The sequence below is a fragment of the Hippopotamus amphibius genome, chromosome 11 (genome assembly GCF_030028045.1).
Source record: "Hippopotamus amphibius kiboko isolate mHipAmp2 chromosome 11, mHipAmp2.hap2, whole genome shotgun sequence".
NCBI lineage: Eukaryota > Metazoa > Chordata > Mammalia > Artiodactyla > Hippopotamidae > Hippopotamus > Hippopotamus amphibius.
Window position 1 is genome coordinate 13439758 of NC_080196.1, and position 14301 is coordinate 13454058.

Consider the following 14301-nt stretch of genomic DNA (forward strand, 5'->3'; position numbering starts at 1 on the left):
CACCTTTTCTTCGGAGAATCCTTCGAACCTCCATGCCGGCCATTTGGTCCCCATGGGTTGTCGCTCTATTTTTATATGGCATATAAGTTCATACATTATGTATATAATTTATGGGGGCAGGGGAGGGGGAAGGCAGGGAAGACACACATAGGGGACTCAAGCTGGACCACTCACAGTCCCACGATCCCTTGACCACAGTGAACTGGTCTCAAGTGGGTGTCTGATGGGATTTTTGGATTTCGGACTAAGAAAGTCAAACCAGTCTTTCTTTAATGACTGTAAAATCTTAATGTTGTAAAATCTGGGACATGTTGAGGCCATGTTTCTAACCATGTGGACCAGAGAAACAGACACAGCTGGTCTGCAGTGAGAGAGAAAGAAATGAAGGGGACACAACACACATGGGGACAGAGGAGATGGGGAGACAGGGAGAAGTATTTGTGTTTGAACCCCAGCCACTTCCTGTCCTTGAGTTCTTTGAGACATCCCAGGGTTCTTCTAACACATGTATCTTATGGTTCATTTAGTTTGAGTTCTTGTCACTTTTAGCTGAAGACTCCCAACTACTGCAGGAAGAAATAAATACGAGAGTCATTAAAGGAAGGAATAACGAGGCTTGATCATCCACTGAATGGATTGAAAGTTGCGAATATAAATGGTCCCGTGGAAAAAGGTACCCCCAAGAAAGTGCTCTGAAAACCATCCAGAGTTTCAAAAACTTGAGGAAAGGAACTAGTTCTCCCAAATCCCAGACCAATATTTTGACAGAGCATAGAGCTTCCATTTAGCACTAACTCAATTCCAACTCTTTTAAATACTCCATTCCTTTCACGTTTAATCCTTCATCATTCAGTTTTAAAATCTGCTTCACTGGTTGCTGAGGAGCAAGGGTGGAGGTGTCCCAAATACACAATCTGTGGCATTACTTTTATGGTTCTTTCACACCCTGATTACTTCTCCTCAAAAAACCTAGCCACCTAAATAACTTCCAACAGCATGTTCAAAAGGTAATTTGGATGTTTTCAAACACAGACTTTTTCTTCTTTGGCAAAAAGAGACCAAACGATCAGATGCAATGTGCAAGCATATACTGTATGATCCTATATTGTCTCTAATAAATGATTACTTTCACTCATTAACAAGGAAAAAAATTAAACCCAGACTGCATCTGAGTCACCCTGATATCACCTACCATGAACGACCTCTGGTTCAGAACTTGCAGACCAAGCCCTCACTTTGTCTGCCCACCACTGCTGCTGGACCAGGCCTGGTGGAGCAGCACACAGAGGAGGCTGCTCCAGATCACAGAAGCACTGGAGGTGGCCCAGGGGTGGCAAACATTTATTGTGCAGTCAGACTAAACCGGAAAGAGTGACAGGGTTCACTCCAGGGTATGACCCAGCTTCAGGACGATCCATGACACTCTGCCTAGTCCAGTAGGCTTTACTGTTCTGGATGTGGAGATGGGCCAATGCCAAGAGACCAGGGAGGTGGATCTCCCCCACCTCCCCGGGCCTACAATCCATGAAACCTGTCAGCTGCATCTTCAGGCACCCAGAGGTACACAGTTACAGAGGGAACGAATCTGGCTCTGAACAAAGCCAGGGAGAAGGAAAGAAAAGAGAAAAAAGGTAGGGCCTTCAGGAATTTCAAGATAGAAGTGTACAGCACCATATTTCTGAAGATCTTTTGTTTCTTGGGAGTTTTTTGTTTGTTTTAACAAATGTGACTTAGAATGACAAAGTGTAGTGGGTTGTCTTACTGTTACAAAATAGTCTCTGCCCTCCCTGTAAGCAGATTACACATCCATGCCTATTGCCATGTGACTGACTGCAGTGCCTCTTGGAGGAGGGAGGAATATAATTCCTGACCCTATGGACCCCAGGCTTGGCCATGTGACTTGCTTCAGCCAATTAAATGCAGCTCAGAGCAACAGTCTTCAGAGGCCATGCAAGGTTCTTTCTTTTCCCCTCTGCTGCAGTAATAGCAAGTCCCAGGTTAAAGTCACGTGGGACAGAGCCATACCTGACCTCAGCTGATGTGCAACACCAGAGAAATAAATCTTGGCTATCTCAAGCCACTGAACTTTTAAGGTTGTTATTGCCGCATCACCTAGCATGAACTGACTGATACACAAAGCGGTTATTATAAAGTGAACCTAGATTGCTATCCACCCAATATTCTCCACTCACAATTTATTCTATATCCTGCAGCCAGATTAATTTCTTGCATGTACAGTTCTGATGATGCAATTTTTCTATACAAAAATCCTACATGATTTCTTCACAGCCTACCAGACTAAAATCAGACCTCCAAACCCTCTATAAGCTATCTACTTTCCTAGCATTTTATTTTTATTTTTATTTTTTTTAAGAACTTTTATTGAGATACAGTTAACAGATAATAAACAGCATATATTTAGAGTGTACAATTTGGTGTCCCAATCTCCCAATTCATTCCCCCTCAACCCTCCCTGCTTTCCCCACTTGGTGTCCATGTGTTTGTTCTCTACACCTGTGTCTCTATTTTTGCCTTGCATTTCCTCTTTCATAGTTGTTAGCATTTGCCTTATGTATGGAGGTACTCCTATATTGGGTGCATATATATTTATAATTGTTATCTCCTCTTCTTGGATGGATCCCTTGATCTTTACGTAATGTCTTTTCATGTCTCTTGTAACATTTTTTATTTTAAAGTTTATTTTATCTGATGTGAGTATTGCTACTCCAGCTTTCTTTTGATTTTCATTTGCATGGAATCTCTTTTTCCATCCCCTCACTTTCAGTCTGTATGTGTCTCTAGGTCTGAAGTGGGTTTCTTGTAGACGGCATATATATGGGTCTTGTTTTTGTATCCATTCAGCCAGTCTGTGTCTTCTGGTTGGTGCATTTAGTCCATTTACATTCAAGATAATTGTCGACATGTATGTTCCTATTACCATTTTCTTAATTGTTTTGTTGTTGTTTTTGTAGGTCCTTTTCTTATGTTTCCCACTTAGAGAAGTTCCTTTAGCATTTGTTGTAGGGCTGGTTTGGTGGTGCTGAATTCTCTTAGCTGTTGCTTGTCTGTAAAGCTTTTGATTTCTCCCTCGAATCTGAATGAGATCCTTGCTGGGTAGAGTATTCTTGGTTGTAGGTTCTTCCCTTTCATCACTTGAAATATATCATGCCACTCCCTTCTGGCTTGCAGAGTTTCTGCTGAGAAATCAGCTGTTAACCTGATGGGAGTTCCCTTGTATGTTATTTGTTGTTTTTCCCTTGTTGCTTTTAATAACATTTCTCTGTCTTTAATTTTTTTCAGCTTGACTAATATATGTCTTGGCGTGGTTCTCCTTGGATTTATCTGGCCTGGGACTCTCTGTGCTTCCTGGACTTAGGTAGCTATTTCCTTTCCCATGTTAGGGAAGTTTTCAACTAGAATCTCTTCCAGTTTTTCTCAGGTCCTTTCTCTCTCTCGTCTCCTTCTGGGACCCTTATAATGCAAATGTTGGTGCGTTTAACATTGTCCCAGAGGTATCTTAGGCTGTCTTCAGTTCTTTTCATTCTTTTTTCTTTATTCTTTTCTGCATCAGTGATGATCACCATTCTGTCTTCCAGGTCACTTATTCGCCCTTCTGCCTCACTTAATCTGCTATTGGTTCCTTCTAGTGTATTTTTCATTTCTGTTACTCTGTTTGTTTGCTCTTTAATTCTTCTAGGTCTTTGGCAAACTTTTCGATCTTTGCATCCAGTCTTTTTTCAAAGTCCTGGATCATCTCCACTATCATTATTCTGAATTCTTTTTCTGTAAGGGTGCCTATCTCCTCTTCATTTAGTTGTTTTTCTGGGGCTTTATCCTGTCCCTTCATCTGGTACAAAGTCCTCTGCTTTTTCATTTTCTCTATCTTTCTGTGGCTGTGGTTTTCAGTTCCACAAGACGAAATACTGCTGATACTGCTTGATACTGCTTTCTGCCCTCTTGTGGAGGAAGCTATCTAAGAGCCTCCTGTGTGCTTCCTGATGGGAGGGACTGATGGTGGGTTGGGCTGGGTGGGTGGAGTTCAGTAAAGCTTTAATCTGATTTGGTGGGCAGAGCTCAGTAAAACTTTAATCTGCTTGTCTGCTAATGGGTGGGGCTGTGTTCACACCTTGTTGGTTGTTTGGCCTGAGGCCACCTAGTGCTGGAGCCCAGAGGCTCTTTGGTGGGGCTAATGGGGGACTCTGGGAGGGCTCACACCAATAAGCACTTCCCAAAACCCCTGCTGCCAGTGCCCCTGCCTCCTCGGTGAGCCACAGCTGCCCCCCCCCCCCCCACCTCTGCAGGCAACCCTCCAACACCAGCAGGTAGGTCTGGTTCAGTCTCCTATGGGGTCACTGCTCCTTCCCCCTGGGTCCTGGTGAGCACATTTTTTTGTGTGCCCTCCAAGAGTGGAGTCTCTGTTTCCACAAGTCCTGTGGAGGTCCTGCAATCAAATCCCGCTGGCTTTCAGAGTCTGATTCTCTGGGAATTCCTCCTCCCGTTGCTGGATTCCCAGGTTGGGAAGCCTGATGTGGGGCTCAGAACCCTCACTTTAGCGGGTGGACTTCTGCAGTATAACTGTTCTCCAGTTTGTGAGTCACCCACCCAGCATTTATGGGATTTGATATTAACGCGATTGCGCCCCTCCTACCGTCTCATTGCGGCTTCTCCTTTGTCTCTGGATGTGGGGTGTCTTTTTTGGTGAGTTCCAGTGTCTTTCTGTCGATGATTGTTCAGTAGTTAGTTGTAACTCTGGTGCTCTTGCAAGAGGGAGTGAGCGCACGTCCTCCTAATCCGCCATCTTAATCCTATCTCCCCTAGCTTTTTAATACACAATTTCCTTTCAGGTATGCTACTAAAATTTGCACTTCCCAAGACATCTGTGATGTTATGAGAAATATATATTTGGTTCCTGTGAGTGACAGGAGGTCTTTTATTCCTGACACTGAGCCCCATCTAGAAGCTCTATTACCTTGGAAGTTCTCTCTCTCTCTCTCTTTTTTTTAAGCTCTTTATTGGAAGATAATTGCTCTACACTGTTGTGCCAGTTTTTGAGGTACACCAAAGTGAATCAGCTGTATTTATACATATATCCCCATATCCCTTCCCTCCCGCGACTTCCTCTCACCCTCCCTATCCCGGCCCTCTAAGTCATCACCCATCATCGAGTTTATCTCCCTATGTTATGCAGCAACTTCCCACTAGCTATCTATTTTACAGCTGGTAGTGTATATATGTCAACGCTACTCTCTCACTTCATCCCAGCTTCCCCTTTTCCCCCCCGCCCTGTGTCCTCAAGTCTGTTCTCTACATCTGCATCTTTATTCTTGCCCTGTCACTGGGTTCATCATACCATAATACTCATTGCAGCACTATTTACAATAGCCAGGACATGGAAGCAACCTAATTGCCCATCAACAGATGAATGGATAAAGATGATGTGGCACATATATACAATGGAATATTACTCAGCCATAAAAAAGAATGAAATTGAGTTATCTGTAGTAAGGTGGATAGACCTACAGTCTGCCATACAGAGTGAAGTAAGCCAGAAAGAGAAAAACAAATACTATATGCCAACGCATATATATGGAATCTAAAAAATATGGAAGTTCTCTTTTGTCAGAAGCCTCTTTTGTTCTAAGTGAGGTGACTTAGTGGTGGAACTCTGGATAATTTCAGGATGGGGGCCGGCTGCCAGGAAGACCAAGCCTTGATTGGAAGCCTAGAACTTTCAATCCCACTCCTCCCATGTCCAGGAATGGGAGAGGGCGTGGAGACTGAGTTAATAATCGATCGTGCCTGCATGATGAAACCTCCATAAAATCTCCTCCGTGACAAGGTTCAGAGAGCTTCTGGGTTGGTGAACACATCCATGTGCCACGAAGGTGACGAGACTCCACAGGGACAGGCGCTCCTGTGCTTGGGACACTTCCAGACTTCACCTTACATCCCTCTTCCTCTGGCAGCTTATCTGTACCCTTTATCACAAACCAGTAAACCTAAATAAATGTTTCCTTGAGATTTGTAAGCCATTCTAGCAAATTCTCAAACCTGAGGAGGGGAAGCCGTGATTTGTAGCAAAGTCGGATGGAAGTGTGGGTAACCTGGGGACCCACGACTTGCAATTAGTGTCTGAGGGAGGGCAGTCTTATGGGACTGAGCCCTTTACTGTGGGGTCTGTGCCAACTCTGAGGAGGTACTGTCAGAACCGAAGTGACTTGTAGGATACCCAGTTGGTATCCAACGAGAATTGTTTGGTGTGGAAAAGCCACATAACTGGGGGTCAGACGTGTTATGAATAGAGAAACTTTTCCTTTACCATCAATCACTTCGTTTCTGCTCCTCACATACACCTTGATTCCTATACCATATTTCTGCCTCTTGAAACCTTCCCATACTTGAAGGCCCTCCTCAGATCCACTTCTTGCTAGGAAGCTCTTCTTCGTCTGAAGTCACAAAATACTGGAACAATGAATGATGGTGTTTATTATAATCTGTTTTCCACCACTTACAGTGCTGTTTATGTTTAATCTTCACCACACTGTGAATTCCAGAGAGCAGGAACCACTAGTTTAATCACCTCTTGAGCCCCACAAACTCCTCAGATGATACTTCCTGCAAATGCTCTCAATTAATAATTGCCTAATTAAATGACCTTTGAATGAATAAGGTAAAAATGCTTCCTAGGGAAAACGCACAGCAGGAGGCTATACTGCCATTCAATTCATGCAGCTGTGACACAGACTCAGATATAAAGGCAGAAACGTAAGGGGTAACAGCAGAGAAGCTGTATTTAACAGAGTAAAAGAAATAAACAAAAGCCTCAGGATGGATGCTGAAAAGACGTTCTGTACTCACAGCCATGTGTTTGGCCTGAAACAGCGCTGCCTGGCAGAAATATGATCCAAGCTACATATCTAATTTAAATTGTGTCTAATAGGCACATTAAAAAGTAAAGAGATAAAACAATTTTAATAATTTTTAAAATATTTATTTATTTACTTAGGCTGCACTGCATCTTATTTGTGGCACACAAACTTCTTACTTGCAGCACGCATACTTCTTAGTTGTAGCACGCGAACTTCTTAGTTGTAGCACGTGGACTTAGTTGCAGCATGGATGTGGGATCTAGTTCCCCAACTAGGGATGGGACCTGGATCCTCTGCATTGGGAGCTCAAGTCTTACCCACTGGACCACCAGGGAAATCCCTAACAATATTTTTAATGTAACCTAATACATCTAAAATATTTATCTTTTTTTTCCTCATACTAATTCTTTGATGTCCGGTGTGTATTTTACACTTACAAACATCTCAATTTTGACCAGCCCTCTAGCACATGCTCAAAAGCCACATGTGGCTAAGTGGCTGCCATACTGGATAGTGCAGGTCTAGAACTCATTTTATTTGAGGCCAACACTTAGTTTTCAGAAATGCACAAAGGGAACGATGAAAATGGTGGTGGTCACAGACTGTAAAACAAGTCTGAATGAAACTGCACTTCAGATGGCATAAGCTGTACAGAGTAAGACTCCCCCTTCTTTTTTCTGAGCAATTTTTGTAAAGTCAGGTTTTTGGTATGGCAGCATGACTCTTTCATGCCTTCAAAAAGTAACAATTTTATTTTGTTATGATATCATTTTCTCCTGCTCACGATTTTTCCAACAAACTCATGTAACTAGAAGAGGGATTAAACACCTTGAAGTTACAATGCTTGTAAATAAAACAAACATTTAAAGTGAGTTTAATTAACAAGATCAAATTGTTCAAATGACTCTTACACTAACTTATGGAGATATCAGAACGATGACCATGACTCTAAAAATGAGCAAACTGAGCAAAAAAGAATATGATCCTAAACAAAGTGATCGTGCAGATATTCACATTTCCCCCACTCTTTTCCGCTTGCTTTATTCCATAAAAGCCAACAAACAGAAAAACCACTTTACAATCACGTGGTATAACAAACTGTAGCAGCAATCAGAAGGCCTAGAGCCAAAAGCTCTCTCACTGGATGGCCTTGGCCGATTTATTTCTTAAGCTTCAGTCTCCTTGGTCTTAAAGAAGAGGGTCTGAACCGTCCGAGTTCAGAAATTTCTCCCAATTCCAAAGTGCTGACTTGGCACATGGAAGGTGCTCAATAAATACTGAGGGATGGAGATGAAAGCAGAAAAACGGGGAAGAATTCAGTTGTTTTTCTGTGTGTTTTGGTATGGTTCCCGGGGAAAGTAAGACACTTGTGCCAGAAATGACAAAAGCATGAAAAGGGAAGGGCCTGGAACATGCCTGACATTCTGAGGGCCACAGGGGAGACCTGGAACTGGGCTTCTGAAGGCAAAGCTACTGTGATTGGGACATTTTCCTGTTTTCCGTCAATAGGGCGTGCATAGCACGTAATTAGAGATCTTCACACATCCGTGTCTTCTCCTTCTGTATCACCTCTGCCAAAATCCAACATTTATGAGAAGGTGACAAAACAGACAGACAATTTCCCCCTTCCGCCTCTATCTGCAATACCTCGAAGACAAAAACCTTGGACTCAAAACTACAGTCAGGCCAATAAGGAAAAACACACCTATGCCAACTCTGAAAATGATGAGACAAAGGCCCTTTGTTTTAAACTAATGAGGAGGCATAGAGCAGGTGTCTCCGTGTTTGTCTAAAAGTTTATTTCTCTTTTTAAGGGAAGTAGAACATACTCCAATATGTGCATAATATACTACTGGTGAAAAGATTAAAGATATGCACTCAGCCCATGCCGAAATAAATGTTTCTTGACTCTGGAGTACAAACTGACAAAATGTAACATCAAAGAGAAAAATCCAAATACGTAGTACAAAACAATTTATACAAAAATAAATTTGTATACATTTCCTTTTCTATTCTAACATGTACATATGTGAACATGAACATAAAAAATGTTCAGTCTCACTTTTAAATATCAACCAGAAGAATATTTTTTCCTTGCCCTAATACAACACTAGACAAAATAACGTTTAAGAACAAAAGAAACACAATCTGGTGAGAATAAGTATAAGTGTCCTCAATGCCATCACGAGCAGCCACATGAGTACCGGCTTTCTTTTCTGAGTTTTCATTGGCTAATCGACACCTCTTCCTTTACCTCCTATCTCCTTCCTACAAGAATTTACCTGACCTGTCTAGGGCAGACTACAAACCCTGTACAACCTGCTAGGCATCTGCATCAGATGCTTTGCCATCAATTCCAATTCAACCCACTCTAAAACTGAACCCTTTCACTTTTCCCTGCATCAAACCAGCTCTTTCTTCTCCAGTTCCTGCTGAATTTTCAGTCACTCAGTTTCAAACTCCAGATCCATCTCTGACTCCTCTTGCTGTATGGTCTTCTCCCACATGCTATCAGCACCCAAGTCCTGGGTACTTTGGTTCTGTAATGTTTTGATCATTCTTCCCTTCCTCTTCTCCAGTCTCACGGCACCGCGCCAGTGCAGGTCCTCATCACCTCTTTCCTGCCACGTTTTATTGAATGCCATCCTGAGCCCATCCACTGACCAAACCCAATTTATTTTATGCTCTGCTTTCAGATTAACCTTCTGAAAGGGAGCCTGAACTAGACTACTATTTGTTCAAAATAGGCAACAGAGACACTGAAAGTATCAAGGTTCAACCCTCAAGGCCTTCCACGGCTGGATTTGGGTTCAAACTCTCTCTCTCTTTTTTTTTTTTTTGGCCATGCCAAGCAGCTTGTGGGATTGCAGTTCCCTGATTAGGGATCAAACCGGGGCTCTCAGCAGTGAAAGTGTGGAGTCCTAACCACTGGACCGCCAGGGAATTTCCTCAGCCTCCTTCTGGATGTGTCATCCAGGACCCTTCATGTACTAGTAGTCCAACTCTAAGCTATGTCATTCTCTGAATATAGCTGATATTTTCTCCATCTCTTGGCACATCTGTGTATAATCCAAAGACCAAATGTATGTGGGATGTTAATAAAAAGGGCTTGTGCATTTTTCACTAAGTATATCCCTAAGTATTTAATGTTTTTGAAGCTACTCTAAGTTATTGGGTTGTTTTTAATTTTTATTTTCTAATTGTTCATGCTAATGTAAAGAAGTACAATTTGTGTTTTCACCTTTTTCTTGCTACCTCACCACTTGTCAAGTTCTAGAAGTTTATTTAGAGATTTCCTAATGTTTTTTCAAATATATGACCTTATTACCTACAAATAAAGATGCTTTTGCTTCCTCCTTTCCAATCTGAATTTCTCTTACTTCTTTTTCTTGCCTAATTACACTGGCTGAGAACTCCAGTCAGTGCTGAATAGAAGTAGCTAGTGCAATATCCTCACCTTATTCCCATCTTGGATACAAAGTTAAATATGATGACAGCTGAAGATGTTTAATGGATACCCTTTACTATTTTAAGGAGATTTCCATCTACTACTAGCTTGCTGCAAGTTTATATCATAAATAAGTGCTGAACTTTGTCAAATGCTTTTTTTCTGCATCTACTAAGATGATCATATGGATTTTCTTTTTTCTTCTGTATGAATTACACTTATTTTTTCATAATTAATACTTTAACTTGCATTAGCGTGTTACATATGGTATAATAGATAAACCAATATTGATACATTGTTAATAACTAAACTCCACATATTAAGGTTCACTCTTTGAGCTGTATAGTCCCATGAGTTTTGATAAATGCATAGTCATATATCCTCCCTTACAGTATCATACAGAATAGTTTCACTGCCCTAAAATCCTGTACTTCACCTACTTATTCATCTCTCCTCTCCTCTCACTCCTCTTGGCTACTACTGATTTCCCTCCTACCTCTCTGAAGGCATCCAAGTTTGCACTGAATTTTAATTTGGATTAAAATGAGTCTGGCATACTGTAAGTGCTGAATTAAAGATAGCTATTATTAATTGTAACAATGAAAATAGCATTCTAAGTGTACAGTTCCAGGGATGGGCATAAAGAATGTAAGACTTTTTTTCTGCATAACAGTTGGGTAGGAATAGTGTGTAACTCAACCAAATATTCAAAATGGCAGCCTCTCCTTTCTCCTAATCAGCACTTCTACTTTAGAATATTTTTTAGTAAAATGTACAAAATCCTTACACATGATAGAAACAGTAAATATTGTAGGTAGGTGATAATTATTTACCATCATCATATAATCAGACATAATTTCAATAGCTGGCCACATACAGAAAATGAAAAGATATTCCTTAGGAAAACACAAATTAATGACAAGAGAATCCAAGTTGGTGGTGAGATTTGTAAGGTCCAGAGGGCACTCTCCCTTTGGGGTCAGGCCAGAGAGGAGCATCACGATCATGACCACAGTTTGTTTATCCATTCTCTTACTGAAGGACATCTTGGTTGCTTACAGTTTGGGGCAATTGTGAATGAAGCTGCTGTAAACACTCATGTGTAGGTTTTTGTATGGACTGAAATTTTCAACTCATTTGAGTAAATACCTAGAAGCACAATTGCTTGGTTGTATACTAAGAATATGTTCAGCATTATATGAAATTTTCACACTGACTTTCTATACCACTTTTCATTCTCATCAGCAATAAGTGAGAAGTCTGTTACTGCACATCCTCACAAGCTTTGGTCTTGACAGATTTTTAGATGTTAGCCATTCTAATAGGTGTGTAGTGGTTTCTCATTGTTGTTCTGATGTGTAATTTCCTTATGACATATGATGTTAAGCATTTTCTCATGTGAGTATTTGTCATTTGTGTATCTTCTATGATGAAATGTCTTTTCTGTTCTTTTGCCCGATTTTTTCCATTGGGTAGTTCATTTTTTTTACTGTTGAGTTTTAAGAGTTCTTTGTATATTTTGGATAATTGTCCTTTATCAGATTAGTTTTACAAATATTTTCTGCTGGTCTGTAGCTTTCTTTTTATCCTCTTAACAGTGTCCTTGCAGAGCCAAAGTTTTTACTTTTAATGAAGTCCCATTAATCAATTTTATTTTTATGGATCATGTTTTCAATGTTACATCTAAAAACTCATCTCCAACCCCAAGATCTCCAAGATTTCCCTTATATTGTTTTCTAGAAATTTTATGGTTTTGCATTTTATATTTAGATCTAGGACCCATTTTGAGTTAATTTTTGTGAAGGGTATAAGGTCTAAGTTCATTTCTGTGCATGTGGATGTCCATCATTTGTCTTTTCTATACTTCCTTTTGATATTTTCTGCTAACCTATCATCCAGTTATTTAATTCTCTCTTCAGCTGGATCTATTCTGCTGCTAAACCCCAAGTTCTTAATCTTGGTTTTGGGTTTGTCAGGGTAAGAATTTCTGCTGGGTAATTTTCCAAATTTTTTTCATCACTTTATATAATTTCCAGTCCTCTCCAACATTTTAAAATCTTGTCTTTTATCTCTTTGAATATAATAAGCGTAGTTATTTTAAAGTTCATGCCTATGGGACTTCCCTGGTGGCACAGTGGTCAAGAATATGCCTGGCAATGCAGGGGACAAGGGTTCAATCCATCCCTGCTCCAGGAAGATTCCACATGCCGAAGAGCAACAAAGCCCATGCACCACAACTACTGAGCCCATGTGCCACAACTACTGAAGCCTGAGTGCCTAGAGCCCGTGCTCCGCAACAAGGGAAGCCACCACAATGAGGAGCCCTGTTAGTTCTTGTTCATGTTGCCTTATCTTGCAATGCACCTCTTTATCTTTGATTGTATGCCGCACAATGTATTTTTTAAATGGTTTGTAGAATCACTAGAGACTTAGGGTTACATTTGCTTTCCTGCCAGGTGCCAATGGGGACCTGCATTCTAGGGTCACTTTGATCCAATTTTAGTGCTTAAGACTTCCTGGATCACACAAAGAACTTGCAATCACACAGCAATCCACGTGAGGACTGTTTTACTTCTGTTTCACCCTTACACCCCACCCAAGGCTAGGTTGCAATCCACATTGTCAACCCAAAGTATAAGAAGTTTGCCAAGGATTCCACCTCTGGAAGACCCTGAACTCCAACACTTCCCCCCCCCCCAGGTCCCCTAGATCCCACAGGACTGTCAGAAATACCACTCTGCTGTTAAGCTGTTTTGTCTGAATGGCAAACACCCAAACACCAGATTCACCTCTCTACATTTCCACCTCCTCTTAGATCCTGGTCTGGTAATTGTTCATTAATTTGGTATTTCTCCAGTGCCTTCAAGAATAGGTTTTTAAGTATTTTGTCCAGTCTTAGCCATCAGTTCTGCAGAAGTCAGAACAGGGCTCTTCATCCTATGAGTTCCACAAATATTTTACTCTTGTTGCCTTTAACACAACTGATTTTATATTGTGCATATGTTTCCTACCCCAACCTCTTTAGAATGCTAGGATCAGGTCTGATTCATGCAGCACTTGGCCCCTACCCAGAATATTTGTTAAATTGAAACAACATGTCTTCTTTGATGCTTTTGCTAATTATTCATGTCAAAATCTCATTGTTTTAAATCAATACAATTTTATGCTTATATAATCATCATTAAAAATACCTTTCTGTACTTTAACTATTGTAAGCAAAAATACCATTTGCTTTCAATATTTACAGTTTCTGCAAGAAAAGACCTTACCTATTTTAGTGTCTTTTTAAAAATTTTGACTCTATTATTTCATTTATTTTATTTCAAGATGATCTTTATACTTTCCAGATGTGCCTTATGGTATGCATGTATATATTTAAATGTGGTGATTTCACATCCACTTTATTTTGAACATTTCATGACACTTCTTAGGAACTATCAATAGGATAGTAAAACCACTACACTATAGATACTGGATAGAAAGTAACTAGAACATTTTCTGTGTATAAAGCAATTAATGATTTTTTTAAAATGTGCTTTTGTGCCTCTTTTTCACTTCACTGCTTCTCCTTCATTCAGTAACCATATGTGGAATTGCTCAGGATTTCATTGCTTTTTTCCGTAGGGAAAGAATGAAATATATCACTAGGTTGACTGTCTGTTCTAAACCTCTAGGAACCAACAGCAAGGGAAGGAAAAGCTACTTAAGGGGCACTCTCATCTTTCTGAGTAACAGAGACATTTTTTATTGCAAATTTTAGGGATATATCCACATCAATAATTTCTCAGGGGGAACCTTCTAATCCCCCAGATTTGGCGAGGATGCCAGTGCTTATACTTCTAAACATCACATATTTCCTCTTTCTTAAAAGATTTCATATTATTTGTTCAATGCATGCCTTCCTTACTGGAGCTGGAACTCTTAATGCAAGGACAATTCCTATACTGATTTCAATAAACATAAAGGATAACATTTAGCATTTTA

At 40.5% G+C, this 14301-nt stretch overlaps 1 protein-coding gene across 1 annotated transcript in view; it reads right to left on the bottom strand.

Moving 5' to 3' along the window:
• KIF13A (kinesin family member 13A) overlaps positions 1 to 14301 on the bottom strand; it is a 198445-nt gene that overhangs the window by 103577 nt on the left and 80567 nt on the right.